The 25,172-nt window shown below is 47.4% G+C and overlaps 1 pseudogene; it reads left to right on the top strand.

Annotated features, from left to right (window-relative positions):
- The first annotated feature begins 21,607 nt into the window (after positions 1–21,607).
- On the top strand, positions 21,608–22,782 carry LOC147984792 (putative E3 ubiquitin-protein ligase SINA-like 6; annotated as a pseudogene).
- Positions 22,783–25,172: the final 2,390 nt, after the last annotated feature.

The raw sequence follows: 25,172 nt of genomic DNA, 5'->3' as shown, positions 1-25,172 counted from the left end.
GTGAACATGCGCCAAGTCAAGTCACTTAAATCATTCAGAGGAGGATACCACCCTATCATACCACATCACAACCATTTTAATAGCATGTTGGCACGCAAGGTAAACCATTATAAGCACCTAGCTAATCAAGCATGGCACAAGAAACTATGATCTCTAGTTTTCATTGCAAACATGTTTATTCATAATAGGCTGAATCAGGAATGATGAACTAATCATATTCACAAAAATAGGAGAGGTCGAGTTCATACCAGCTTTTCTCATCTCAGTCAGTCCATCATATATCGTCATAATTGCCTTTCACTTGCACGACCGAATGATGTGAATAATATTAAGAGTGCACGTGCATTGGACTAAGCTGGAATCTGCAAGCATTCAATAAATAGGAGAAGACAAGGCAATATGGGCTCTTTTTTCCGATCAACAATAATGCATATAAGAGCTACTTCAACAATTTAATTATGGTCTTCTCATATTGACCCCCAAAGAAAAGAAAATAAATAAAACTATATACATGGGAAAGCTCCCAACAAGCAAAAGAAGAACAGGAAATCTTTTTGGGTTTTCTTTTTAATTAATACTACAAGCATGGAAAGTAAACTAATTAAAAGCTACAACTATTTTTTTTGTTTTTTCTTAAGGTTTATTAAACACACAAGAAGAAAGCCTAAAAGGAAAATAAACTAGCATGGATGATACAATGAAAAAGTATGAGCACCGACATCTAGCAATGAGTGTGTGAACATGAATATAATGTCGGTGAGAAATACGTACTCCCCCAAGCTAAGGCTTTTGACCTAAGTTGGTCTATGGTCACGGTTGGCCTGGCGGATAAGCATAGTAATAGTTGGGGTCGTAATGCGAAGAAGAAGAAGACTCTTACTGCCACTAGTTGGCAATCATTTCCGGATCCCAATGGTAATTAGACTGTCGTGGAGGATCAACTTGTGGTTCCGGCTCTGGCTCTGTGGCTGATCTAGGATTCCGATAGGCGTGAATAGCCTCTAACGGAACAAGGTACTGGCCTGCAGATAAATCAAACAAGGAAGGAGCAGGTAGAGTAATAGTCTTAGGATGATGTTTATCAAAGAACAATTTGTATTTAAGCTCTCCTTCCCTATTCTTAATAATAAAATCATGTGCCACCATACTCTTATAACCTAAATAAACACGAGGCAGCAATTTTTCTTCCTTCTCATAATGCCTAATAGGTATGTTAAAATGTGCAGCTAGGCGTGAAGCATAGATGCCTCCAAAGATGGGGCCCTTTGTACGGTTCAGACTTAACCGTTTAGCATTAATACCGCCCATACTAACAGAGTTATCACTGAATAAACCGTGGAACAAAATAATAACATCAGGTACACTAAGGTTTCCACAGTTTCCACGACCAATTAAGAAACGACTAGCAAATATTGCAAAATAGCGTAAAACAGGAAAATGTATGCTAGTGATTCATGCATCGGAAACCTTCCTTGTTTCCCCTACAGTGATGGTATCAATAAACCCATCCACATCGCTGCGATGTGGTTCCTCTGTCGTGCCCTTAAAAGGGACTAAGCAAACCCAACAAAAATCATAATGTGACATCTCCTTATGCTCATCATATAAATAAAACTCCACCGTAGGTGGTGCGCTCCTAGAATGGAAATGAAAGTTTTGCACAAGGATATTTGTGAGTAAGAGATACTGATCGCGTTGGTCGTGGAGGAAAGCAGTGAGGCCTGCATTCTCAGCCAATTCATAAAAATCTTCATAAATCTCGGATGCTCTCAAGAAATCATTGGAAGGCCATTCACACGACCGAACCTCCGTGGTGCAAGGCAGATTATAATTGGGCTTCTGTGCCTTTTCCATCGAGCTTCGGCTCGATGAGCCCCTCAAAAGTCTCTTCATTATTTTCCAAAAAATTCTGTAATTTTTAGGAACTTCAAAATAAAAGTAAACCAACCTCAACAAAATTGATAGCAACTACTCCTACCAGTGCCTAGAGCCTATATCATGCATCAAAACTACTTTTGACCATATAAATTTGACATGCAAGCTCAAGAACGGGGTCACCTAAGCAGCAAAAATTTGCAATGAATAAAGCACTAGAACAAAAACTAATTGGACCAATGGAGGAGTCACATACCAATGAACAATCTCCCCAAGCAGTTTTGTGAGAGGTGCTTTGAGCAAGGAGATCGAAATGAGCTTGGACTCGGGTTTGAGCTGGATATTCGTGTTTGTGGGAGGAAGAAGAAGTGTGTGGGTGCAAGGATAAGTGGAGGAGGGCCATCGTGGGCCCACGAGGCAGGGCGCACCCCTAACCCTCGTGGCCAGGTGCCAGCTCCTCCTGTTGTGTTCTCAGTGCCAAATATTCTCAAATATTCCAGAAAAAATCATATTTAAATTTCAGGGCATTTGGAGAACTTTTATTTTCGGGGTATTTTTATATTGCACGGATAATTCAGATAACAGACTGAAAAATACTATTTTTATTTTATTCAATATAAATAACAGAAAGTAAGAGGAGGGTACAACAGGTTGTGCCTTCTAGTTTCATCCATCTCATGATCATCAAAAGGAATCCACTAACAAGGTTGATCAAGTCTCATTAACGAACTCATTCCGAATAACATGGAACCGAAGAAATTTCGAATAACACTATGTTACCTCAACGGGGATATGCACATCCCCAATAATAAGAATATCATATTTCTTCTTGACAGTAGGAAGAGGAAATTCAAAACCTCCAAATATAATCGATGGAATTTTTCCAATAGAGTTGATACTATGAACTTGAGGTTGTTTCCTCGGAAAGTGTACCGTATGCTCATTACCATTAACATGAAAAGTGACATTGCCTTTAGTGCAATCAATAACAGCCCCTGCAGTATTCAAAAAGGGTCTTCCAAGAATAATAGACATACTATCGTCCTAGGGAATATCAAGAATAACAAAGTCCGTTAAAATAGTAACGTTTGCAACTACAACAGGCACATCCTCACAAATACCGACAGGTATAGTAGTTGATTTATCAGCCATTTGCAAAGATATTTCAGCAGGTGTCAACTTATTCAAATTAAGTCTACGATATAAAGAGAGAGGCATAACACTAACACCGGCTCCAAGATCACATAAAGTAGTTTTAACATAGTTTCTTTTAATGGAGCATGGTATAGTTGGTACACCAGGATCTCCAAGTTTCTTTGGTATTCCACCCTTAAAAGTATTATTAGCAAGCATGGTGGAAATTTCAGCTTCCGGTATCTTTCTTTAATTTGTAACAATATCTTTCATATACTTAGCATAAGGATTCATTTTGAGCATATCAGTTAATCGCATACGCAAAAAGATAGGTCTAATCATTTCAGCAAAGCGCTCAAAATTCTCATCATCCTTTTTCTTGGATGGTTTGGGAGGAAAAGGCACGGGTTTCTGAACCGAAGGCTCTCTTTCCTAACCATGTTTCCTAGCAACAAAATCTTTTTTATCATAATGTTGATTCTTTGAATGTGGGGTATCAAGATCAACAGCAGGTTAAATTTCTATATCATTATCATTACTAGGTTGAGCATCATCATGAACATTATCACTAACATTATCACTAGTTTCAGGTTCATTACCAGATTCTGTTTTAGCATCAGAAATAGAAATATCATTTGGATTCTCAGGTGTTTCAGTAATAGGTTCACTAGAAGCATGCAAAGTCCTATCATTTTTCTTTTTCTTCCTTTTAGAAGGACTAGTTGCATCCACATTATTTCTCTAAGAATCTTGCTCAATTCTCTTAGGGTTGCCTTCAGGATACAAAGGCTCCTGAGTCATTCTACCAGTTCTAGTAGCCACTCTAACAACATAATCATTATTCTTACTATTCAATTCATTGAGCAAATCATTTTGAGCTTTAATTACTTGTTCTACTTGAGTGGTAACCATAGAAGCATGTTTACTAATAAGTTTAAGTTCACCTTTGACATTAGCCATATAATCACCCAAGTGTTCAAGCATATTTGAATTGTATTTCAATTGTCTACCAAAATAAGCATTGAAGTCTTCTTGCTTAACCATAAATTTGTCAAACTCATCTAATCATGGGCTAGCAAACTTAGTAAATGGGATTTCAGCTTTATCATATCTATAGAGAGAATTTACCTTTACTACCTGTGTCGGGTCATGAGTTTCTTCAATAGGTAATGGATTAAGATCATGTGTTTCTTCAACATGCGGTAAATTAAGACCGTGTATTTCTTCAATAGGAGGTAAATTCTTAACATCTTCAGCTTTAATACCTTTTTCTTTCATAGACTTCTTTGCCTCTTGCATATCTTCAGGACTGAGAAATAGAATACCCCTCTTCTTTGGAGTTGGTTTAGGAATAGGCTCAAGAGCTGGCTTAGGAAGTGTCCAATTATTTTCATTTGTCAACATATAATTCAATAGAATTTCAGCTTCATCCGGTGTTCTTTCCCTGAAAACAGAACCAGCACAACTATCCAGGTAATCTTTGGAAGCATCGGTTAGTCCATTATAAAATATAACAAGTATTTCATTTTTCTTAAGAGGATGATCAGGAAAAGCATTAAGCAACTTGAGAAGCCTCCCCCAAGATTGTGGGAGACTCTCTTCTTCAATTTGCACAAAATTATATATATCCCTTAAAACAGCTTGTTTCTTATGAGCAGGGAAATATTTAACAGAGAAGTAATAAATCATATCCTGGGGACTGCGCACACAACTAGGATCAAGAGAATTAGACCATATCTTAGCATCACCCTTTAATGAGAACGGAAATATTTTAAGGATATAAAAGTAACGAGTTCTCTTATCATTAGTGAACAGGGGGGCTATATCATTTAATTTAGTAAGATGTGCCACAACAGTTTCAGATTCATAGCCATGAAAAGGATCAGATTCAACCAAAGTAATTATATCAGGATCAACAGAGATTTCATAATCCGATTTCATAATCCTTATCAGCAACAAAGATAGGTGATGTAGCAAAAGCAGGGTCAGGTTTCATCCTAGTATTTAGAGATTGCTTATTCCATTTAGCTAATAACCTCTTAAGTTCATAACTATCTTTGCAAGCTAAAATAGCTAAAGAAGCTTCTTTATCAAAAACATAACCCTTACGAATAACGCGCAAGTCTTCATCATCACTTTCATCAATATTATCAGATTCAATATTTTCATTCTCTCTAGCCCTAGCAAGTTGTTCATCAAGAAATTCACCAAGTGGCACAATAGTATCAAGCAAAGAAGTAGTTCATCATAAGTATCATGCATAGCAGAAGTGGCGTCATCAATAACATGCGACATATCAGAACGAATAGGAGAAGCAGGTTTAGGTGTCGCAAGCTTACTCAAAACAAAAGGTGAATCAAGTGAAGAGCTAGATGGCAGTTCCTTACCTCCCCTCGTAGTTGAGGGATAAATCTTGGTTTTTGGATCTCTCAAGTTCTTCATACTGATAAGCAGATATAAATCCCAAGTGACTCAAAGAATAGAGCTATGCTCCCCGACAACGGCGCCAGAAAATAGTCTTGATAACCCACAAGTATAGGGGATCACAACAGTTTTTGAGGGTAGAGTATTCAACCCAAATTTATTGATTCGACACAAGGGGAGCGAAAGAATATTCTCAAGTATTAACAGCTGAGTTGTCAATTCCACCACACCGGGAAACTTAATATCTGCAGCAAAGTATTTAGTAGCAAAGTAATATTATAGTAGTGGTAACGGTAGCAACAGGTAACAGTAGTAAAAGTAGTGTTTTTGGTATTTTGTAGTGATGATAGCAATAGCAACGGAAAAGTAAATAAGCGAAGAACAATATATGGAAAGCTCGTAGGCAATGGATCGGTGATGGAGAATTATGCCGGATGCGGTTCATCATGTAACAGTCATAACCTAGGGTGACACAGAACTAGCTCCAATTCATCAATGTAATGTAGGCATGTATTCCGAATATAGTCATACGTGCTTATGGAAAAGAACTTGCATGACATCTTTTGTCCTACCCTCCCGTGGCAGCGGGGTCCTAATGGAAACTAAGGGATATTAAGGCCTCCTTTTAATAGAGTATCGGAACAAAGCATTAGCACATAGTGAATACATGAACTCCTCAAACTATGGTCATCACCGGTAAGTATCCTGATTATTGTCACTTCCGTGTTAACGGATCATCACACATAATAGGTGACTATAGACTTGCAAGATAGGATCAAGAACTCTCATATATTGATGAAAACATAATAGGTTCAGATCTGAAATCATGTCACTCGGGCCCTAGTGACAAGCATTAAGCATAGCAAAGTCATAGCAACATCAATCTCAGAACATAGTGGATACTAGGGATCAAACTCTAACAAAACTAACTCGATTACATGATAGATCTCATCCAACCCATCACCATCCAGCAAGCCTATGATGAAATTACTCATGCACGGCGGTGAGCATCATGAAATTGGTGATGGAGGATGGTTGATGATGATGATGGCGACGGATTCCCCTCTCCGGAGCCCCGAACGGACTCCAGATCAGCCCTCCCGGGAGGTTTTAGGGCTTGGCGGCGGCTCCGTATCGTAAAACGCGATGAATCCTTCTCTCTGATTTTTTTCTCTCCGAAACCAAATATATAGAGTTGGAGTTGAGGTCGGAGGAGCTCCAAGGGGCCCATGAGGTAGGGGGCGCGCCCCCTACCCTCGTGGACAGGCGGTGGGCCCCCTGGTCTTCATCTTTTGAAAGGATTTTTTATTATTTCCGAAAAGTTGTTCCATGAAGTTTCAGGTCATTCCAAGAACTTTTGTTTCTGCACATAAATAACACCATGGTAATTCTGCTGAAAACAGCGTCAGTCCGGGTTAGTTCCATTCAAATAATGCAAGCTAGAGTCCAAAACAAGGGCAAAAGTGTTTGGAAATGTAGATATGACGGAGCCGTATCAACTCCCCCAAGGTTAAACCTTTGCTTGTAGCGGTGCCATGCCACGTAGCGGTTTTGTGTTTCTTGACTGTCGGGCTGGGCGTGCCACGAGGGTGCGCCCTTTTCTCCTGTAGGGGGAGTTGAGCTGGGACCGATGGTTCCCAGTGAGCTGCTTGAGTTTCCCAGGCGCTCTCCATCGCGCTGTATTTTTGTACAATGGTTGCTAAGTTAGCGAATTTGAGTATGCGGCGTTGATTGATGGCGTTGAGTATTCCTTCGTCCACACAGTTTTTGCAGAACACTGATATTGCGTCCTCGTCACGGCAATATTTTACCTTGTTCTTAACAAGGAGAAATCTGGCCCAAAAGTGGTGGACCTTCTCCTGAGATTGCTGTTTTATGGTCATGAGAGCCTCTATGTCCGGGTGGGTGGGTGGAATTAAATCCGAACCCCGACCTAACCGGTTTTCCGGGGTTCGACGACCTTCCGAACTGGACAGTCCGGGTTCTGGAACATCTTCTGATTGTTTGGAGCCGTCGTCTGAGGCTATGTTCGGAGGGCTGGTTGCGTATTTTCGCGGGTGAGTATCCAGCTCTTTACGAACGACGACCCGAACATTGTCCATCTTCGATATAGAAGAAGACTCGCCGTCCTCCTCCAGGACTGCCGCGATCTGGTGGGTGCCAAGTGGAGCTTCGGTTTCTCTCTGATCGGTTTTAGGCCCGATCTGATCGTAATCTGTGACGATTCCCAAAGCAACAATGCGATCTAGGAGCTTGTTTAAGGACGAAAGCTCGACCGGATCCATCTACTTGGAGTGCTCAGATTTTATGCAAAGGGGATTTTTGATGGCCCGAGAGGTTATCGTCTGCTCTGCGGCTGAACGGGCGATCATAGTAAAGTCGCCCAGCCGGAGGGTTTGGCCCGGGGCCAAAACTACCCCTGCGGTGATGTTTCCTCTAACGACAAGGCAAGTCATCGAGCCTTTCATCGACGGCACAGTGGAACTCTCAATTAAAGCACCAATGTCGGTGTCAAAACCGGCGGATCTCGGGTAGGGGGTCCCGAACTGTGCGTCTAGGATCGATGGTAACAGGAGACAGGGGACACGATGTTTACCCAGGTTCGGGCCCTCTCTATGGAGGATATACCCTACTTCCTGCTTGATTGATCTTGATGAATATGAGTGTTACAAGAGTTGATCTACCATGAGATCGTAATGGCTAAACCCTAGAAGTCTAGCCTATGAATATGGTAATGAGTATATGTGTTGTCCTTTCCGGACTATCCCCTATGGTTTATATAGACACCGAGGGGACCTAGGGTTTACATGGAGTCGGTTACATAAGAAGGAATCTTCGGTCGCCAAGCTTGCCTTCCACGCCAAGTAGAGTCCAATCCGGACACGGTGCAATCTTCGGTCCTCATGTCTTCATAGCCCATCAATCCGGCCCATAGATAACAGGCCGGACGCCCGAGGACCCCTTGGTCCAGGACTCCCTCAAGGGGCACCTCGAGAGGTCCGCGTGACATGAGCCATGATGACAAAGGCCAAGCAGCGCCAGCGGGTGCAGGGTACCAGTTTCCTCTTTGGTGCTAAGGAAGCAGGCACATGCGAGGAGTCCCAAGGCATCAGGCAAAGGTTTCCATATTGGTGCAACAAGACCAAGAACAGCAGGACGATAGGAAGGAGGTCACCACGGAGCCCACGGTAGCGTCACCACCAGAGCCTTTGGCAGGAGCAGACCACCTTTTGTCACGATAACTTGTGCTAGTTGTCTCCCTTCAAAATTGGCCGTTGTGGGATCCCTTCCCGCCTAAATATTTGGGAAGAGGACCAGGGCCACTATAAATAGGGCTAGCCACCACCATAGCAAGGGATGGATCATTCGGACCATCCCCAAGCATACCAGCTCATCGAGCTCAAGAACACCTCTCCTTAGGAGGTTGTTCGTCCACTATACTAGTTCATCCTCAGCCCACGAGGCAATCCACCGCACCACACTGGAGTAGGGTATTACACCACAACGGTGGCCTGAACCTGTATAAACTCTCGTGTCACTTGTTCCTTGGATTCGGTGATCTAGGCCTAGAGATCATTGCAAGAGTGAGCTAGGGAGAGAGAGAGAGAGAGAGAGATCTTCGTGCACACCCTAGTGTTCAAACCTCACAGTCCTGCAGGATGCGGCTAACGCGACACTATGATTAGAGACCCTTCGACAAACTGTGTGCGATGCAATAATCGCAAACAGTGGTGTATGAAAACTGTCAACAAAGGTGAAAACGTTTGCGATGGAGGATGCATCAAACACGGTTCAGATTTTAGTTGCATGTGCGATGAAGGGTATACGGTTCAGTTCAATTAACTGTTTGTGATGAGGGGGAACAAAAGAAACGGGCAACCAGATGAAGGTGTGTGTGATACACAACATACGGTTCACTCGGATGAACTGTTTGTGATTAGGCAACACAAAAGAAACGGGCAGCCAGATGAAGGTGTGTGCGATAAACAACATACGGTTCACTCGGATGAAATGTTTGTGTTTAGGCAACACAAAAGAAACGGTCAGCCAGATCAAGGTGTGTGCGATATACGGCATGCGGTTCACTCGGATGAAGTGTTTGCGTTGACACAAGAGAACAGAAACGGTTCAACTTAAGAAGACGTGTGTGTTGTGTGGTGGGATTGCATGCGGTTCACTGAGACCTTGTCATTAGTGTGTGACCCCTGTGGCAACTGTTTGCTCCCTAGGCGCCTCTTCGTGTACCGTGGAAACCGTCCATCGACTCTTCGCCTTTCCCTCTCGATTTGGAACTCCTGTCGCACGCTAGCTCTTCCTCCCTCCTATATTTGCCTTCACCCTTCCTTCTGCCATTGTTTGATCATCTTCTCCATGGAGGGAACAAGTCAGAAACGACCCCATTATTCTTGCCCCGATCTGAATGATGACGCGGTCGAGGAACTCATTGATCGGTGCGACGTCATCACCTCGGCTAGCATGGCAGGTTCGTTCAAGACCATACTCGAATCAACTAATAACATCATTAAAAGGAACCCAAGGGTCCAGGGTGGTTTGATCTCCCCTATCTTCTTCGCCGTGACCCTGGTGACTGGCGCGGGGATGAGGGAAGCCTCGCCTTGTGTAAGTTGATGCCGCTTGATAATGATACGTCTGATGTTAAGATGCCATCGCTTGAGGGCAAGGCCTGGGCAGGCGCACATGGAGATTGGGTTGTTTATATTGTGTACAACTGCGAGTGGGAACTTGTGAATGTGTACACTCATCACTGGGTTCCACTTCGAAAAATCTCAGACGACTGCCTAGAGGTTGAGTACACCGGTATTCTACATGAGTTCAAATACGATTGTCGGATTTTGGGTTCTGGAAAAACACTTGAGGTTCGGACACTAGGGTGCGCACGAAGATCTCTCCCCCCCTCTATACCTCGCACACATCATGATCTCACGGCCTATCTCGACGAACCCAAAGAATAAGAGACACAGGGTTTATACTAGTTCGGGCCACCGATGTGGTGTAATACCCTACTCTAGTGTGGTGTGGTTGATTGCCTCTTGGGCTGAGGATGAACAGTTACAAGGGAAGAACAGCCTCCTGAGGAGAGGTGATCTTGTTCCTGGCGAACTTGTGTGGTTAAGGATGATCTAGATGTGATCTCTCCTCTCTCTCTTGACCGGTTCTTGTTGCCTCCTACTGTGATGGCTAGTCCTATTTATGGAGGCCTTGGTCCTCTTCCCAAATATTGAGCAGGAAGGGGTCCCACAACTGCCAAATTCGAAGGGAGACATCTAGTACAAGCTATCCTGACAAAAGTAGTCTTCGCCTACCAAAGGCTCTGGTGGTGACGTCGTCTTGGGCTCCACGGTGACCTTTGTCCTGTCGTCCTGCTGGTCTTGGTCTTGTTGCACCGATATGGAAACCTTTGCCTGATGCCTCGGGACTCCTCGCCTGCGCTTGCCTCTTTAGCACAAAACAGGAAACGAGGACACTGCGCGCTGGCGCCCGACTGGTGCCCGCCTGGCTCCAGTCGTCATGGCTTGCGTCAAAGAAACCTTGCGAGGTGTCCCTTGCCTTAATATCTCCGCCCCTTGCGAGACAGCCTGGTGAGGCTGCCCCCAAGGAGGTCTTGTGTCATCTGCCTCGCGAGGGTCTTGAGTGTTTACTAGTGAAGATGGGCCATACCGGGCCGCTGATGGAGCCATGTTGTGGGCCGCGGGCAGGCAAGTCTTGGGACCCCCATTCCTAGGGCCAAGTCAGGAGCGCCGCGGGCCCCAAAAGCCTGTGGCCCTACTTGACGCATGGCGATTGATTGGACGTGGGCGTCTCCGCTTCCCCATGCTGCCTCGGCAACTGCCCGACTTGACGAGTCCTTGCTGCATGCAGAAAAAGATCACTATTACCTTAGATCGTGGAGGCTGGCGGTTGGCCTCCCCTTGGCTTTAAATGGGAAGAGGGGGTTGAGCCCCTGTTTCCCATCTCTTCCTTCGCTTCTCCTGCTCCTTCTTCTTCCTCGTTTCATCGCTTGTTGCATCGACCATGGTGCCGATACGAAGGTTCTCGGCCACGGAGAAAGGCAAGACTCCCCTTGACGAGCCAGAGCCACTTCCGCCGAAGAAGAGGTTGTCTCACCGTCGCGACATAGTCGTGAGGCTGAAAGTGTCGCGTCCATGGTTCGAGCGGCCGCCTCCCGGGTATCTGCTGCCTTTGTATGCCCAAGCTGAGAGCTCCGAAGGGACGGGCGAGGAATGCCGCCACCCGCGCCAGGGCCGTGGTCGCCGCGCCGCGGTGACGCACGCCATCGCCGTAGGGGTCCATGCCGTGGACTCCTCGCATGAATTCGTGTTGTGGGCGGTGATGCCTCCGCGCACTTGGATTCGCTTCCCGCAGTTCTTTGCCACTGAGATGCCGCCGAGGGGCCCCCTCGAGCTTTGGCTGCAGCATGCCAACTGCGATGCCCCGACGACTGGAGCGGTGGTTGAAGCCGTCTCTTCCGGGAGGATCTTCATGACTCGTGGGTGGGGCGAGGTCGCCCGAGTCTGCCGTGCGGAATCCACCCTCGCCATCCACTTCATGTAGGACAACGCCTCCCACTACAAAAAAAGACACATCCGTGACATTTTGGGCCGAACAAATTTTTTTTCTGTCATACATATGACACTTCTATGACGATAATTGTGACAAAACCCGGTATCATCATAGATGTGGTGGGCTCCTACTTCTATGAAAAAAAATCATGACATAAAATGGGCTTTTCGTCCTGGGCGGGCCGGAGACGCAGCTGCATGACATTCTTTGGGCCGTCCATGACGGAAAAAACCGTGGTAGAAGCGAGAGGGAGGAAAATTTTGGGGAGTTCCCAGTTAGGGTGGGAGGTTGGGGGCCAAGCGATGCGCGTTTCTCTCGTACACGTACGTGCATGTGTGCGAGGCGTTGGGCTCTAACTGAACCCGAGAAATTGCACTACAGGCTACGCGTTACTGAACCCGAGCAATCGATCGATGGCTGTTAACCGAACCCGATCGAGCGATTCATTGGCTACTGCTGCTAACTGAAGCCGATCGATGGGATGAACAATGAGCGTTGCGGGGGGGGGGGGGGTTGGATGAACAGAGAGCGGTGGTGTTGCCTCTGGATGAACAGGACCCCGTGGTGTGGTGGAGGGCTGGATGAACAGTAGATGGTGGATGGGCGCCCGTGGAGGGGTGGATGAACAGGACCCCGTGGTGTGGAGGGAAGGATGAACAGTAGACGATGCAGGGGTGCCCGTGGAGGGGTGGTTGAACAGGACCCCGTGGTGTGGAAGGCTAGATGAACAGTAGACGGTGGAGGGGTGGTTGAACAGTAGTCGGTGGAGTAGCGCGCGGTGGAGGCTGGATGAACAGGAGCCCGTGGAGGCTGGAGGAGGTCGACGGTGGATGAACAGTAGCTCGTGGAGGCTGGAGGGGGTCGACGGTGGAGATGAACAGTATCCCGTGGAGTCCCGTTTTGCGGTACGCCACATCCCTCCCGATGAACAGGACCCCCGTTTCGACCGTAGCGCTCCAACACAAGTCCGTTTCCTCCGTTTTGCGGTACGCCACTCCCCTCCCGATCAACAGGACCCCCGTTTCGACCATAGGAGGTCCGTTTCCTCCATTTTTCAGTATGCCACACCCCTCCCGATCAATAGGACCCCCGTTTCGACCGTACGAGGTCCGTTTCCTCCGTTTTATGGTACGCCACACCCCTCCCGATCAACGGGACCCCCGTTTCGACTGTAGGAGGTCCGTTTCCTCCATTGTGCGGTACGCCAGGCCTCGTCTCCATCGCCTCTTCCGTCCAAGCCCTCCCGATGAACACAACCACGCATTCTGTTCCGACCCATGAACATGACGATGACACTGTTTCTCCGTTCTGACCCAGCCATGTACACGAGCCCTCGCCGTACGTATGCGCGAGTAGGCGTTCGAGACCCCGCCCATATGTACACATACATGGCCATATTTTCTTTCTTGCACCCTGGACGCCTCTACTACGACACGTGCAAGCCTCTACATCCACCAGTATATATGTACGTACACGTTCGCGGCCAGAATGACAACGCTACTTATGCTTCAACCAAGTGGGTCCCGACTGTCAGGCACTTCCTTGTATGCGAAGGTGTAGCTGGTGGGTCCCAGCAGTCAGGGGGGAAACATTTTTTTCGTGAAATACGGTGGCCCGTCCTGTGGGTCCCTGCTGTTAGGTGGAGGAATCATTATTTTCCGCGTAATAAGGAGGCACTTCCTTGCTGCCGCCATGGACCCAGCTGTCAGCCTCTCCACCTACAGTCCACGTCCGATGGAAGTCGTTCCTTGACCACGCCGCGCCGAGAGCACCAGGGCGGTGGACGACGGCGAGGCCTAGGAAGGGGACAACGCGGAGCCGGTGAAGACGCGGCAGTGGATGCCCACGCGGAGAGGAGTATGAGGGTTCACTCTTTTGGCTGCGGTGTGAGGCTGCCGTCGCCGCAGGGCCTGGCCAGCGGTGTGAATAGTAGGGGGCGGTGAGGCCTCCGCGGCAGCGCAGCCGGCCACGGGAGGGAGGAGCAGGCGGCACGACCGGCGCTGCTTTGGGAGGCTGGAGCAAGAAGACCAGAGGTTGAAGAAGCACTACGGCCGTTGGATGGACATCGTACGGTCACTGGAGCTAGAATCGTGCATATTGACAAAGTTGACAAAGCCCTCCATCCCCGTCAACTTAGTAGGCCCACAAGTCAGCCTCCCACCAAGGTGGGTCCCAACTAGCAGGGGGGTATTCATTTTTTGTGCGTAATAAGGAGGCACTTCCGGTGGGTCCGAGCTGACAGCAGGGGGAACGTTTTTTTCGTGAAATACGGTGGCCCATCGGGTAGGTCCCAGTAGTCAGGGGCAAACGTTTTTTTTGCGATATACTGGTGGGCGTCCGGTGGGTCCCTGCTGTCAGGTGGAGGAATAATTATTTTCCGCATAATAAGGAGGCACTTCCTTGCGGCTGCCGTGGACCCAGCTGTCAACCTCTCCACATACAGTATTCTTCCGATGGAATTCGGTCGTTGACCACATTGACCACGCCACGCCGACAGCACCACGGTGGTGGACGACGGCGAGGCCTAGGAAGGGGACAACACGGAGCCGGGGAAGACACGGTAGTGGATGCCCATGCGGAGAGGAGTACGAGGGTTCACTGGTTCAGCTGCGCTACCATCGCTGCAGAATAATAGGGGGTGTGGGTGAGTGGAGTGGAGGGATGGCCTGGCCAGCGGTGGGAGCAGTATGGGGGTGGTGAGGCCTCCGCGGCGGCACAACCGGCCACGAGAGGTAGGAGCAGGCTGCACGACCGGCGCTGCTTTGGGCGGCTGGAGAAAGAAGACCAGAGGTTGAAGAAGCACTACGGACGTTGGATGGACATCGTACGACTAGTCGAGCTAGAATTGTGCATATTGACTAAGTTGACAAAGCCCTTCGTCCCCGTCAACTTAGTAGGCCCACTATACTGGGTCCCAGCTAGCAGGGGGAGTATTCATTTTTTTGTGGGTAATAAGGAGGCACTTCCTTGCGTGCCAAGATATAGCTGGTGGGTCCGAGCTGTCAGCGGCGGTAACGTTTTTTTCGCGAAATACAAAGGTCGTTTCGGTGTGTCCCAGATGTCAGGTGGAGGAAATCATTATTTTGCGCGTAATAAGGAGGCATTTGCTTGCGTGCGGCCATGGACCCAACTGTCAGCCTCTCCACGTACAGTCCACTTCAGATGCATGTCAGTCATTGACCACGCTGACCACGCCACGCCGAGAGCACCTGGGTGGTGGACGATGGCGAGGCCTAGGAAGGGAATGACACAGAGGCAGGGAAGACTCGGCCGTTGTTCTTGTTTCCCACGCGGAGGGGAGTACGACTGTACGAGGGTTTACTGGTTTGTCTGCCGTCGCCGGAGAATAACAGCAGGTGTGGGTGAGTAGAGGGATGGCTAGGCCAGCGATGGGAGTACGGTGGGGCAGTGAGGCCTGCGCGGCAGCACAGCCGGCCGCGGGGAGGAGGGAGCAGGCAGTCCCGTCGGCGCTTGTTTGAGCGGCTGGAGCAGGAAGAGCAGAGATTGAAGAAGCACGACGGCCGTTGGATGGACATCCAACAGTTACTGGTTGTGCGTCAACCTTTTTTTTAGGAAAGCCTCAAATCTGTGGAAAACAAAAAACAACCCATCTGCCATTATTTCTAATAATTTTCAGCCGATTTTCTAATTCTTAAGGTTTTTTGGAGCCCATATTCTTTTTGTTAGCATTACAGCCCAAATTGTGGCCACGGTTAAAAAATTATACGAAATTTTGCATATTTTGGTGCTGTCCGAACTATTTTTGATCCCAAAATTTTGACTCACATTCAAACTGATTTTAAAAATAAATGTATATCAATATAAAATCCAAAAAATTCTCCACGCATAAAAATTAATGTAATTTAAAATATTGAAATGAAAAAAAGATATTTGAAACTAATTGCCGGTTTGATGTGTTTTAAAAATGTACAACCCATTTCTCATTACTGATGGGCCATTTTCTCGGCCAGCCGAATGAAAGCTCTCCTCGTCTTGAAAGATTTGCTGCCCAACATGCCTGACAAAGCGACTTGCTTGGCAAATCACAAAAAAAACTGGGGTGTGGCCGTGGACCCAGCTGTCAGCCTCTCCACGTACAGTACTCTTCTGATGGAAGTCGTTCCTTGACCACGTTGACCACGCCGCGCGGAGAGAACCACGGCAGTGGACGACGGCGAGGCCTAGGAAGGGGACGACGCGGCAGCGGAAGCCCGCGCGGAGAGGAGTACGAGGGTTCACTGGTTCGGCTGCGGTGTGAGGCTGCTGTCGCCGCAGGGCCTGGCTAGCGGTGGGAATAGTAGGGGGCGGTGAGGCCTCCACGGCAGCACAGCCGGCCACGGGAGGCAGGAGCATGCGGCACGACCAGCGCTGCTTTGGGTGGATGGAGCAAGAAGACCGGAGGTTGAAGAAGCACTATGGCCGTTGGATGGACATCGTTATTTTGCACGTAATAAGGAGGCACTTCCTTGCGTGCGAAGATATAGCTTGTGTGTCCGACCTGTCAGCGGGGGGAACGTTTTTTTAGTCCATTTGGTGGGCTGGGTGAAACAATGATGTAGCATATATGTAGCCTGTTTAAATCCCATTTGCATTTTTCTCGAAATCCGCGGACTTGCTGGGCTGGGTGAAACAATGATGTAGCATCTATGCAGCCCGTTTAAATCCCATTTGCATTTTTCTCGAAATCCGCGGACTTGCTGTGCTAGGTGAAAATATCATGTTGGGCTAGACGGAGAAATGTTATAAAAACATAAACACATGATTGCACGCCAGTAAAATCTTTGCAAGCTTATGTACACAATCACTAGGAGTTAACTTGTCAAGTTATATATAAACAATTATTATTATTATTTTGTAAGAACTTTCAACTTACAGAATAAAATATCATTTTAATTTGATGAGTTAATAGTACATGGGGTATTATTATTTTTTAGGCTAGACGTGGGATAGTTGAGTTGGTTCTAGGGGAAAGTACTGGGAGAAAACTCAGTTTACATCGAAAAAGAAAGTGGGAGAAAATTCAGAGACCTGCTGGGTCCACCTGAGGAGGGGAATATGTTGGGAGGAAGGAGATTCAAAGCACGGCAGCCGAGTGAACTAGTTTTTTTACGGACAAGTGAACTAGTTTACATACATAAGCAAATAGCCACTAAAAAAGCAATCAGGTTAATGGGTTCTTAAAAGAAATATTTCGGACAAAATAGATAATTACGACAGATAGGCTAATGCATGAAACACTGAGATGATAAAGGTGCTTATAAACAGATAAGGTACAACATCTAGACCTTCCTGGCACGCTTGATCATGACGCTGCGGCTGTCCGTGTACTCGTCGGTTACGGGAAGCAGACACGCCCTCATGTCCAAGATCTGCCTGTACATGTCGTAGCATGTGTATGAGTCCTTCGCCGCGTAGGTTATGTAGGCTAGATTCAGAGGTACCTCCCACGTGTTCAGGTCGTCATCTTTCATGTTGGCTTATCAGGGGTCGATCATGGTCTCAGCGAGGTCAACCATGGAGTCCTTCTCCTGCCCGTTGCTAGTGATCTTGTATTGCTTCTGGATGTCGACAAGCTTGTTGCACCAGATGGCCGAATCATCGCATTCTTCCTTCTCTCCACCGTAGCGAAGGCGCAGTCGGCGCTGCCGATCAAACGGGTGAATGCTCCAGAACCTGGTGCAGCCATAGGACTGAGGCGAGGCAGAGCTTCATCGAGTCCGTATCATTGGTGTACATCACATTCAACTTGGTGCAGCCATAGGACTGAATGGCGAACTCAAAGGGGAACTCCTTGCTGAAGTCCATATCCAGCAGGTACACCCCTCGGATCGCCATTGGAGTCTCTTCGAGTGAACGAGTGTGTAGGCGGCGGCAGCAGTTCGTTTTTCAGCTCCTGGGGAACTGGATTCAACATTAAGCTGAGTGTGTATAGGCGACAACAGTTACTACCCCTCCCTCGTCCGCTGCACGCCCGGCAGAAGATGCACCCTCGGCCACACGTCGGTTCACGAGCGGGTCTGTATTCGTATTGTAATAACAGGAGTTAGTGGTCACTTTACTTAAATTTAATTAGCTCTAATAGAAATTTATACTTAAAACAAGCAATGCATTCACTCGTACTATCAGTGCCACAGGATCAACATGCACAACAATTAGAATTATTATTCTCAGGACGCACACGATTAGCACATTTGTCGCACTTTCACAAAGATAATACTACCAAGTTTGAACTGTTTGTTATGGTTGTTGTCCTCTGCATCATCATGCCGTGTTTCCCAGCTTGCAAGATTCAGAACCAACAAATAAGATCCAAATAATAAGTACAACAAAGATGCCTACACATCTCATTGATTCCCAGCTTGCAAGATTCAGAACCAACAAATAAGATCCAAATAATAAGTACAACATAGATGCCTACACATCTCATTTATTCCCATCTTGCAAGATTCAGAACCAACAAATAAGATTCAAATAATAAGTAAAACAAAGATGCCTACACATCTCACTGATTCCCAGCTTGCAAGATTCATAACCAACCCATTAAATCCATCTTCGCTAGCCATGTCATACAATCGAATAACTTGGCGAATGCTCTTGACCGTCACAACATCTGTAGTTGAGTATTCCTGTTTGCATAGCACAAACCAGGAGAGCATGATTTCACTTTAATAGTGGCCTCCTTTACTCAACCTGCAGCTCCACTCGGATGAAGCCTGCCTGGACTTCCATGATTCAATTCATGTGCCTTTTTCTGCAGTTCACCTGAAATGAAGCAAAGATTGCATCATTCAGCTAGCAAGAACTACTTGCTCTCATGAGCTGGCAGGTTCTTCTTTTGTAGTTGCACTAAAATTGGGGAACATTAAGGTTGGCTGTCCGACTCATGTAAGGTGCAACTATAATTTTGTTATCCTTTTGTGCAGTTCCACTAAAATAAAGTGCCATTGTGGTGACAGTGACGGCTCATCTTGCAAATGCTAATAAAATGTTGCACGAGATTACCAGCACAACTAGACAGAGATTTTGGAAACTCCAATCACCATTTTGTGCAGTTCCACCAAAATTGAGAGATGTTGCCCACGTCACATTTTAGTTGAACTACACAAGACACTCATTCCAAAAAAAGTGTTTTGTGCAGTTCACCAAAAGGTCACAATAGCAACAAGGTGAAATGGATATCCCTATCTGCACAAAAAGATAGAAAGTAAATAGTTGCTGGTCAATAAGAATATACAAAACATATACAAAATGAAAAGAAGCATCTTAATTATGTTCATGGCAATCATGCAAGGACAGTAGAAATTTTAAAACGTCAGCAATGATTCATGTTACCAGAAGCATTACGATCAACAATGAGATTCCTCAAATATGGGATTACTTTAATGGTGGCATTGCTTGTTTACGAGACACAGTAAATCAAAAGCAGCTAAAGAGTTGGTTTAAGGGCATGGGACCGTGGGGACACCAGGACACTCAGCAGCGTAAAGGGGCAACTTACTTATCATACTGGGGAAAATAGCAAGAGTGCCATTTGTAACACAGTTTAATTGCATCTTATCACTGGAGGCATTAGATTAACAATAACACTGGTTAGACATGTCCCTAAGGTAACAGTGTGATCGCTTCATTTTACATGCGCCCTCACATTAACAACAGCAAAAGTTTGGTATAAGGACATGCGACAGTGGATGCATCAGCACAATGTACCTACAAGGAGGCATACAGTGGTGATGTCGAGTTTGTTCATGCTATATGAGTGCAGCAAACCTAATCCTGGAGACCTTGTACTATGTGAGGGTAGCAAATCTAATCCTGGAGACCTTTTACTATGTGAGGGCAGCAAATCTAATCCTGAGACCTTTTACTATGTGAGGGCAGCAAATCTAATCCTGGAGACCTTTTACTATGTGAGGGCAGCAAATCTAATCCTGAGACCTTTTACTATGTGAGAGCAGCAAATCTAATCCTGGAGACCTTTTACTATGTGATGGCAGCAAATCTAATCCTGGAGACCTTTTACTATGTGATGGCAGCAAATCTAATCCTGGACATACTCTGTTGACTTATCCACTAGCCGCCACTTCCTATCCTTTTTTCAACCAATAATTGATCTGTTCCTTATCCAGTTTGTACTGCGTTTTCCCATTATTTCCCTTTTCAGCCAAGAGACCGGTTGGGTATCCGGTCTCTACTACTTTCACCATATTATTTCCTCTTTGAATCAAGTCCTAGATTCATGCTACAACTTTCCCCCCTTTCTTCGTTGTTTGAACAAAGCCCTAGATTTGAATGCATGAAGTAGCTTTACCTCTAATAATACTAAAATTTTAGGTGGCTTTCGAAGAGCTGATGGGAGTAGAAAAAGATGCACATGCAGACACGTGGGGAGCTGGGGCAGTAGAGCAAGGCCGCTTTCGAAGAACTTATACCTGAGGCTCACCGGGATGTCGGCGGCGGCAGGTCGGATCTGCGGACAATACGACAGGGAGGAAGAAGGGTCGGAGGACCTCCCGAGCCGGCGTTGTGTTGGAGAGAATGGCACGGGCAGAGGATCGGGCCCCTCCGGCAGCTGTGGGTTTCCTCCCTCGGCGGCGATGATCGCGTGAACGATGCACCTTTTAGTCCTCTACACACACCGGCCGAAGGGATGCGGCCGGATCTGTGACCAGCGGTGAGCAGAGAGAAAATGTCGCTACCGCTGTCTTGTTTATATCTGGAGAGGATGAGAGAATGAAGAGAGCAACCCTAGTAAAGCAAGCGCTCAGGCCCCTGCGTCCATATATAGTGGAGTGATTATCTTTTTTCTCTCCACAACAAGCGTTTCAATTTGTGTACGTGGCATTAAAGAAAAGAAACTCTCTATTTAAGGTGACTACTGTACGACTCCTACTTACTACTAATAGTAGTACTATAGTATTGTTCACTTGTGCTCCCCGCCCCTCCATTCATTGAACAACCCCACGGGTGAATAAACATACAATACTTACTGTATTTATATAGAACGAACAAGCTCGAACTATTTTCGCGTAGTTAAAAGTTGAGGGCGGGGCTTTTCCCGGGCAGTACGCGCGGCAGTTTTCGGGTAGGCGGTTTGACAAAGAGGCGAGGAGGGTGAGCGAGTGGGGCTGTGCGATTTGACGGCGCGTTACTGCTGGAAAGACTTGCGATCTGACCACTCACTATAGTCATGAATTACTGGCGCTCTGACCGGGGTGATGCCCCCCTTCCGTTCCGCGCTCTAATCTAGTGCATGACACATCGACCCGGATGTTGGCGGCCACATAGCATGGAGCCGACCCCAATGATTTTAAGCTTACAGGCACAGTACACGCTATCCTAGACTACTCTACACATGAAACTGCCACACGAGCGTCCGGGCTGCGCTTGGCTGTTCGCCTCTTCGGGAAGTCGAACAATGATGGAGTACTACTGCACTGGAGGAGTACTACAGTACGCTTCTGGCCATCTGACACCGATTGAACTGCTGCATGTCCACCGCGTGCGGGAGGGAGAGCGTGTAGCGAAAGCTTCTCCTAGTCTTGCCAGCCACCACGCTCATGGGCGAGGGAGGGATGCTCCTGCCTTTGCATGTATGATAGGTGGGCCCGACAGGTGTGTGGCCAACCTGTCATACAGCCAAAGGCAGGTGCAGTTAAGTCGGCGAGGGAGAGGATAATAAAACTTCTCGTTGATGTACGAGTTGACGCGACACATCAAAGCACTGCACTCGATATATTTCAATAATTGGCGTTTACCGATGCATTAATTACAATGCATGCACGCATGTCATGACTCTCCTTTTGATACTTGCATGTGTTGATTTAATGCACCTTGAAGTAGTATAAAATATGTGACGGTAAAGCTTTGTAATACCCCGTCCCAAGTCGAGAGATGGTTGTGCACGAGGAGGGCGAGATCATGCAGTCCGAACAGGACCCGGCAATGGAGCTCTCTAAGGTCTCGGTGGACCTCACCGTGCTCCACTGCCCCTTGTGCCTCTGCCCCTTGACGCCTCCAGTGTATGAGGTTCGAATACACCTCGTCCGTTCGGCTGATTGAGCAAGATGCAGGTTTCTTGACTGATGTGTTTTTCGATTGATTTCTGCAGTGCAAGGGAGGGCACTTGGCCTGCGCGGACTGCCGCGTCGAGCGCCCCGGGAATAAGCGGCAGTTCTAGAAGTGCGAGCGCGGCGGTGGCTTCGACGTGCGGAACACGGCGGTGGACTCTGTCCTTTCGTCGGTGAGGGTGGAGTGCCCGCACGAAGGCTGTGGGCTCTACGTCACTTACCACAAGCTCGCCGATCACCATAGCGTGTGTCCGCTCGCGCCCTGCAAATGCCCCGTGCCCGTCTGTGGCTATGAAGGCCCACCACCGGCGCTCTACCACCACATCAGCACCGGGTGCTCCAGCTGCAAGTGCCACTTGCGGAGCCACGGCTCTTGCTGTTTGCGGAGGAGGACCGCCGCGCATTTTTCTTGGTCGGCGGCGTGCTCGACATCGGCGCGCCTATCATCGTGTCGGTCGTCTGCATCAGAGCGGGGGTGTCCCCACTGCCGCACTACGTGGCCAAGCTGTGGGCGAATGGCCCGCCGGGGGAGCCCAAAGGCACGAGCGACGCCGTCAAGGTGGAAATGGAGGTGACAAGCAGCAAGGATCCCGGCGACGTCGATGTGCAGGAGCTGACCTTCTTGACAGTTCCGCCCAAGCTGCTGGCCGGGGCTAAGCTTGTATCTCTCCACATTCAGATTGACAAGCTCACATCCTAAATGTTTCTACAGTACCTTCTGTTTATCTTAGTAATATGCTAATATAGGGATTACCTTGGTCTACTTTAGCTTAAGAAATGGTGGGTTTTGGTGGCGATAAAAAATTATGTTTATCAATGCATTAATTGCAATGCATGCATGCATAAAGTACATGCATTGGTCAATTTTCTCTTAATACTTGCATGCAATGACTTAATGCACCTTGGAATCTGAACATGTGTTGGGGAACAACCAAATTGAGCCTTATAAAATGGAAAAACTAAAATTTTGAGATAAGCCCTATAAAACCGAAAAGGAGAGAGTAGAAAAAGAAGTACTCCATCCGGGAATAGTGCCGCACTTCAAAACTTGAACCGTCAATAAATTTTGAGCTTGCATCTTGTCACATTCCAAATTACTCCACGCTATATTGAATTGCAAACCTGTTCACACCGATCACAACCTAAATGGTTTCCCACTTAGGAGCGTATTAGTACTCGGTTATAAATACTAGTATGCCAAGATGACTGCGCATTCCTCCTCAACTCCTCATCCACAAAAACAAACATGCCATGCAGCATCCTTCCCTTGCGTCTGCGATGGCCAGCGTGAGTTCTGGGTCGAGAGATTGCCACCAGGGAGAGGCGAGCATGGAAGCGGAAGCACGAGAGATGTCCCGCCTTGCTGCGAGAGCAGCCGACATGTCCCGCCGTGCGGAAGTAGCAGCACAGAGGTCCCGCCGCGCCACTGAAGCAGCACGGAGGTCCCGCCGCGTCGTCGATGCAGCAGACTGGTCCGGCCGCGCCGCGGAAGCAGCGGAGATGTCCCGCCGCGCCACGAATGCGGCAGAGATGTCCCGCCGCGCCGTGGCGGCCTGGGAAAATTTCTCACGTGCAGGCGACGACTGTTACAGGTGCATGCATGCGATCGTCCATGGCCAGATGGATCAGATCTCCCGTTTTGCGAGGTTGCAGGATGACATGAAAGCCTCGTTTAAATAGGCTATCGGCGCACTAAGGGAGGGCAATGAGAGGCTCCGGGCCGAGCGCGACCTACTGAGGGAGAAGATCGTCCGAAGTGCAGACCAGCAGGAGGAGACCAGTGCCTTCTTGAAGAGGACCGGCGTCATCGTCAAGAAACTTATGGACGAGAATGACATGCTCCGCAACGAGCGCCAAAGGCTGGTGGAGGAATCCGTGGATGTTCTCAAGCAGCGTCTTGAGGACACGAAAGAGCTCATCGCCGCTCGCCGCGGAGACTAGTTCCCGCGGCCTGCAGCAACGCATCAAGAAAGTAGAGATCAGCAAGCCAGATCCTTGTCTTCCTTCTTCTTTCGCCCTTGTGTATTTCGGGCGTAGCCGCATGTGGCTTTTTTAGTTATCTTTCTAATTATGTAAGACAATTAATCGTCCTTATCTTTTTGTGGAAGATCAATGTTGCGAGGCTGGGATGAAGAAAACTCTTGCTATGGCGACCCTGGCGTTGCTGTTCTTCTAGTTGCTGCTGGGCTTCCTTCAGTTTCCTGGTTTCTTTTGATGTAATAATCGGTTTAGGATGTGGATTGTGTCGTCGGTTGTAATGTTGGGTTCTAGCGCGGATGTTTGGCCTTTGTTGGCCTCTTGGGATGTTGCGATTTCAATCTGGTAGCTTTTAGTCCTTCGTGTTAGGCTGGAGTTGAGCTGAACTTCTTGTGAATTGTGGTGATTTTCAGTAATGAAAATCAGAAGGGACAAGCCCTTCTTTGATAAAAAAATTTAATCGTCCTTATATATTCATCAGTCTTGCTATAAGTCGCAGTAGATGCTATATAGGTCTGTCGGATCTTACATCAAGATCCGTGCTTTCAGATTTCTTTTTTCTCTCCTAAATCTCAGTCGAGTGAGACATAGCCACGCCATTAAACAGAGGCTCGGGCGCCATTAATGGATACCTTGGGAGAGAGGTGGACGGCAGATGGAGGTTAAAGGGCTCTCCTCCCGATAAGCACGCGCAGGGGTCTGATCGCACGCCTCTCGTACTACTCAAATAGCTACCCTGCATGGCGCCTCCTAGCTAATAAAAAATGGGGATGCGTGGCGGCACGTAAATGGTGCTAGTAAGTAGAACGCCCATGGGTTCAACTATACTTGTGTTTCCGATTGTAACGTGACAACACTTGTTCCAAAATGACTTTGTTGATTGTTAATGTGTGCGCCTTCGCAAATCGGACTGCAAATTTACCACAGCATGTTGGTGCCATGTCATGGCACCAAGCCAAGTTTCATTATTTTCATGCGTGTTTTAGATTTACAGGAATTAAAAACTAAGTTTCTCAATGTTTTCAACCCAGCCACGACGCCCAGAATTTTGAATTTCATTCCCATTTCTTGCATGTAACCTAGAAATTTACCTGAGGACACACATGTGATTTT

The sequence above is a fragment of the Triticum urartu genome, chromosome 2A (assembly GCF_056163025.1).
Source record: "Triticum urartu cultivar PI428250 chromosome 2A, HENAU_Tu73, whole genome shotgun sequence".
In the NCBI taxonomy this organism is placed as follows: Eukaryota; Viridiplantae; Streptophyta; class Magnoliopsida; order Poales; family Poaceae; genus Triticum; species Triticum urartu.
Note: the sequence above shows the minus strand (reverse complement) of the source record. Positions and strands in the feature narration are given on the sequence as shown.